The 6,597-nt window shown below is 34.0% G+C and overlaps 1 pseudogene; it reads right to left on the bottom strand.

Moving 5' to 3' along the window:
• Positions 1-239: 239 nt before the first annotated feature.
• On the bottom strand, positions 240-6,175 carry LOC142626968 (disease resistance protein Roq1-like; annotated as a pseudogene).
• Between the last annotated feature and the right edge of the window lie 422 nt (positions 6,176-6,597).

Genomic DNA, 6,597 nt, shown 5'->3' with positions numbered 1-6,597 from the left:
AACAGTTTCTCCAGCTGGGGAAGCATCAACAGCACCCTTATCGGTATCCACGAAATCTTTTGCAGTGACACATGAAGTAAAAACACTAGCACAGGAAATGATAATTGCTTAATTTTACATATTTATATAAAAGAGCATTCCCATACTTATTTTGTGTTAATTCATCCATGAATATGTCTTGAATAATTTTCAATAATTAATTTTGTGCTTATAATGAGTTTTAATACATGGATATGGTTTTTTTTTTTTTTTAATATATAAGAATGGAATTGATTCTAGCAAGATTTACCAAGAAAGGCATAAGAGAATTTGCGTAACGAAGAAAGCTAATGGACTAAATTTTGACAAGGGCCATAATGAAATTAAAGAAGGTCAATCCAATTTAATTTGAGCACAAATGAGCAAGGAATCAAAGGAATTTCGCATTGAGTCGAAGTCAAATTCAAATAATTAGGATTTCAGCTTGTGCACCTAACTATTTTGGGCATAACTTTCAGCTTAGATATTAAAATTGAAGTGATTCAAGTTGGACTAAAAAGATATTTCAAAGGGTTACAACTTTAAGTATAGTTAGTGAAAATTCCAAATTCTAATGTTTAAGAGGTCAAAAAAGGCAGTTAAGTCGAGCCTGAAAATTAAGGATTTTTCCCACAAAAAGTTTACTTGTATTAGGGTGTCATCTCCTACCTTATGGGCATTTGGCAAATCCATGTGCAGTGAGCAAGCATCAGCATACCTTTACTAAATAGGAAAGAATACCAAATTGCTGAATGGAAGTGGACTTACTATCTTTAGCTAAGAGAGAGAGTCAAGAACCTTTGTTGATTAGTCCATACCTCTTTCATCTCTACCAACCCTTTTATGGGACTAACAAGAAAGGGTGGCACCTAAACAAGAAATCTAGCTATAATCAGATACTCACAACAACTTTAAAAATACTTCACCCTTTCTTCTCTCCCAAAAACTCACTTATCTACTCACTCAACCTCCTAGATCCGACCTTTATTAGAATCACATAACATCCCATCACATAACCATCTTCTTAAGTATGTTTTGTCAAAGTGGAAGCTTGCTTAAATATTGGCACATTGTTGAGCATATACATGTAAGTGAAGTCTCATATTGAATAATGATAAAAATAATAAGGGTTAATATAACATAGTGAATCATATTATAATCAGATTAAGGGCCTGGACGAGACCTATCATGAGACCTATCCAAGCATGATTATTTGGGCCTTGGGTTGAATTAAGCAAATGCACATTGGTAACAGCTGGACTCTTTCTTTGGTCCAACCCAATGTTGAGTTGCAGGCTAGCTCCCAAAATCATCATTGCACAAAAATCTACCCGAAATGCAAAAAAAGAAAAAAAAGAAAAAAAAGAAAAAGCAAACGTAACCAACACAAAAGAAAACAGTTCAGTGTAATAATACTACCTGGATATATTTGGCCTCTTTTCTTCTAGGGGTTTCCTATTTTCTTCGACGGTGAATATAGATTGAAGTCAGAGTCATCATTTATAGAGGAACGGGCAATTGAAGACAAACCCAAATCAAACTCATCACCAGCAATTGAGTCAACTTCCAAATTTGGCTCACCCAAACTAAAGTCAGACCCATTTTCCATAACCATTGGAAGCTCTGAATAATAAGTTCCATTGTTGATAACAGAAATCTGAAGACCACAAATACATTTCACATGGACCCCTAACCTTGCAATGGTAGGAGCGATTACTCCGCCAGTTTCGCTAGTCCAAGAAGAGATCTTACATGAAATTTCAACATGATTCCGATCTCCTTGAATAAAGTTGCCAAAAATATGCTGCATTAACCTCTGGGATGCACCGTAAAACCACTGATAATCACGACGGAAATTATCAAAGAGTTCCTCTATGAGCGTTTGTTTATGACCATTGGTGAAAATGTCAACAACACAAACATAACTGTATGCATTTTCATCCTCCAAACAAAAAGTAACACAAAGAGCAAATGTTGGAAACTCTGGACCAACCCACAATGATATGGAACTTTTAGCGCTTTGATGGTTGAACCACTTTGGAATCTCATTTCCAGGTACTCTAATTTGACAATCATGTCCAATGTCATCTTCTTGAAAACTCCGGTACACATATTGACTAGCAGTAAACTCAGTTCGAACTTCAGGGAGCTTGGAGGGATGGAACCAAGAGGCATCAATCTGATGCGATAATTTGCTAGATGACTGTGAATCCAATAATATGTCACTTCTCACACCTGAACACGCAATATTTTGTGGAAACCCTAAAATTCTTCCAAGCTGCATGCAATTAGAAAATTAAAAAATATATGTTAAATTTAATAAATCTAGCAAAGCATTTGAGAAGGTAACAAAAATTGCTCTTTATAAATTTAACAGAGAGATACCTGAAGCAATAATTTGTACAATGATTTTGAGGTCAACAAGCTGTTTTTTAGTTCTACTTTTCTTATAGTTTCTGGAAGCTTAGGAATTTCTTGAAGGAAGATGGAATCCCAAATGGTAAGGTGACGTAACTTTTTGAACCTCAAAATGCTTTCTGGGAGGGTAAAATCGTCAGTCTGTATCAATAAATATTGCAACGAGAGTGGGCGGCAAGAAGTCAAAATAAAATCTATTTCTGGACTATTTTTGGAAAAAACAAGAGCTAGAAATATCAAGCTCCGAAACCCATATTTGGAAAGGCCATCGTAATCAGTAGACAATGCTTGTCTATCAATCTCCATGTCCTTTGGAAATTTTACATCACCCCAAATATAGAGCTCGCGAAGATTTTGCATATTATAGATGCCACTTGGAAGATAACCTGAACCTAGGTGCAATTTCTCTAGTCTAGTGAGATTCCCAAATGATGGAGGTAACTCTTTAATAGCAGTTCCAATAAAAGTTAGATACTCTAATCCATTCATTTCATGTGAAATATTGGGGAACTTCTCAAGCCTTCTGCATTGATAAAGGATTAAATGACCAAGGGATTTCATTATGAGGCAGCTTGGAAGAATTTGAAGTCCAGTGCACTCACCAAGGTCCAACTTTTCAAGCTTATCAAGATGTCCAACAGAGTCATGAATTTTAACTAAATTTCTACATTCTCGGAGATCCAATTCCTTTATGTTTGGGGTGGCAATGGATAAGTCTGATAATTTCCTTATGTATTGACATGAACGAAAATTCATATATGTCAAGCTTTTGAATTGTCCCATCTGTACCGAAAATATAAAGAAAAAGATCAATAAAATCAAAATTTAGCTTCAACAAACTTTAAAATATAATTTAATGAAGTATACATAAATAAAAATGATTATACCTCAAGAAATTTATCCAATATAACTTGACTTCGTGGCATGTTGAGTGCAATGAGTTTTTGAGGACGAAAATTAGATGGTAAGGTAGATAAAGGAAATTCGGGCCAATCAAGCAATCTTAATTCATTGGGAAGATATTCAATACTTCCACAAATATCTACATTACCGACTATAAGGAATTTGAGGTTTTTCATCTTTTCAAAACATTTAGCTTCTAATTGCAACTTTGCTCGTTCAGGAGAGCAGATCATCATGCCTCGAACTTTTTCAGATCCCTAATTAGGAAAAAACATTTAGTGAATCACATCATACAAAAGAATTCACCAAAAATATAAGAACTATAAAATTTTAACCATATAGATGGACTTGAATTTCCTTCCATAACAAAAGAAATATATATATAAGGTGAAAACCACAAGTAAAAAAATTGTTAAACTTTTCCTTTCAAGAAAACGAAAAAGGAAAAAGGCGAGTGAAACCAAGTTATACCTTATTTTCAGTTAGCACTTCAACAACATCTTCATAACACCATAACCTACTACGCATTCCAAGTATCTGTGGTGATTCTTGTCGAACAATTTCTCTACCCATTTGTTGTACCAAATCATGCATCCATAATTTGTCATATCGATCAACAGTTATGAGACACTTCTCAATAAGTCTTCGAATACCACTAACTGGGTATAAATTGCAAGAATTTAGTATATTGATGACATGATTCTTGGAAACTCCCTTGAAGAAACATGCAATATCAAGGAAAATATCTTGTTCAGTTTCGTCCAATCCTTCATAACTTATTTGGAGTATCTTTTGAATTTCTTTGTTAGGAATTCTTCCATACTTATCTAACATGCTTTCCCATTCCATTTGATCTCTTCTATGCAAATCAGAACCGATTATTGCTAGAGCTAATGGGATGCCTTTAGCATAACATATAACTTGCTTTGTAAGATCTGAATAATCTTTCTCGGGTTTCTTTCTCTAGAATGCATGCAAACTAAATAATTCAAGAGCTTCACGATCATTTAATTCCTTGACATCGTAAGTTGAAAGACCTTTTCCAAGGGTAGATAGCAAGTGTTTGTCTCTTGTAGTTATTATGATTCTACTCCCAGGAGCAAGCAAATCACATTTTCCAACTATTCTTTCTATTTGGTCTGATTTATCCACATCATCAAGAATTAAAAGAATTCTTTTACTACAAAGCCTTTCCTTTATCAAATTGATTCCTCTAAATACGTTGCCTACCTTCAAATTTATATCTCCTAAAATATCATTAAGAAGTGTCTCTTGTAATTGGATTACACCATTAAATGTCCCAAACCTGTCTCTAACATTTTCTAGAAAGATGCTTCCTTCAAATAGTTCATAAGTCGTGTTATAAACAACTTTAGCGATGGTTGTCTTGCCCACTCCACCAAGGCCATACATCCCTACTATACGAACATCATTTGACCCAATTTGTAAAAGCAAATTTATGGCCTCTACACAATAATTTATTCCAACTAGGTATTTAGCAACAAATAATGGCATGTGGTTTAATTTTGAGTAGGAGATCTCTTTGACAATTCTTTGGATAAATTCAAACTCGTTGCAGCTGTCATTCACAAAACATACGAAGATGTGATGAGTTAGACTATAAAATTGAGATAGGAACATGAACTAATATCAGGATGTTTAATTGCCATAGTACATCTAAACCATTTTTAATTAAAGTACCCATCATTTAATTAGTAGATCTGCTAATAATTATTACTCTTTCTATTCCAAAATGATAGTCCTCTATTCCATTTTAAGATTTCCCAAAATAAAATTTTCTTTGAAAAGTCAATAAATAAATTTTGTAACATATTCTTTAATTTAATTAAAATGTTAATATGACTCTTTTACTAAAGTTTATATTAAGAAGGGCAATTTTGAAAACTTATACATTTTTATGTGAAAGACAATGCATTAAATGACATATTCTTAAAAAGTTGGATTTTCTTAAATGGGCCTAACAGTATTGATTGGAGGGAATAGTACAATAGCATTTGTTTTTTCTTTAAGAAATTAGTTTTAGGCTTTTGGCACGAAATTATATGGAAAGTCCACTTAGATATGATCACGAAAATATTAGAATCCCACTTCTCATAATTTAACAACATTATTAAGAATGCCTTAGAAAATTTTCTAAATAATATATGAGAGACATTCCTAATTAATTGGTGAGATAACCTAATATTAGAACTCCCCCCCTCCCCCCTTGGGGGTGCGGAAGCAAATAGTTAGGGGTAGTTGTTGTTTAACAATAGAATCTAGTGGTCTTCAGAAAACCATTAAAACTCATAATAGTAGAAGAGTAATCACGAAATACATACTTGTTCTTGTAATGCCAACCAGATATATTGGCCACTTCATATAAAGCTTTCCTCCAACTTTGTACCTTCCCATTATCCTTAAACTTTTCTTCATGTTTAGCTAGCGCTTCCCCGTACTTTCCTTTTTGTTTACGAACTTCTGATGGATCCACGTTGTAAAAAATCGGTCGCACCAATTGACCATTCTTCCTACACTTAACAATCTTGACAAGTTCATCCAAGCACCAAGTGGAGGATGCATAGTTTTCAGAGAATACAATTATTGATATCATTGAGCTCTCAATGGTTTTGATAAGTTCTGCAGAAATTTGTTCTCCTCTTGGGATTTTATCATCGATGAAGGTGTGAATACCTTGCCGAGACAAAGCATTATACAAATGGCTTGTGAAACCATGACGAGTATCTTCACCTCTAAAACTCAAGAAGACATCAAAGTTCTTGTATTGGTGGGTGAAAGAGGATGATGAGGCTCCTTGGCTGATCATTAAAGCCATTAGGCTTTATGAGGAGACGATTGAAAAGATCTGAGAGGAGAAAGAAAACTATGAAGGGATTGTCAGTATAATATAACAGAGGAAAGAGAACAACAAATTAGGAAGAGGGTAAAAGCAAGCAATAAGAGCCTTTCATGTAGATGCTTTTTACATTGCTTTTGGTGTGAGTAGTAACTCTTTGAACATTCCAAGCACTATAGTAATTTGGAAAATTATAGAATATTCTATACTTACTCCTTCCTTTTACATGAATATTAAATCCCACACAAATATAATTATTAGAACTCAACACGACGACATTAAAAAACGTTTCACTAATGATCTATGCGCACCGTTTTGAGTTAAGCTAAGGAGTTTATTCTAGAATACCAAAACAGTATCGTCGAGCTTAGTGTTCAAGAATCAGTTAGAACTGGAGGGAA

This window comes from Castanea sativa, chromosome 3, assembly GCF_040712315.1.
Source record: "Castanea sativa cultivar Marrone di Chiusa Pesio chromosome 3, ASM4071231v1".
NCBI lineage: Eukaryota > Viridiplantae > Streptophyta > Magnoliopsida > Fagales > Fagaceae > Castanea > Castanea sativa.
Note: the sequence above shows the minus strand (reverse complement) of the source record. Positions and strands in the feature narration are given on the sequence as shown.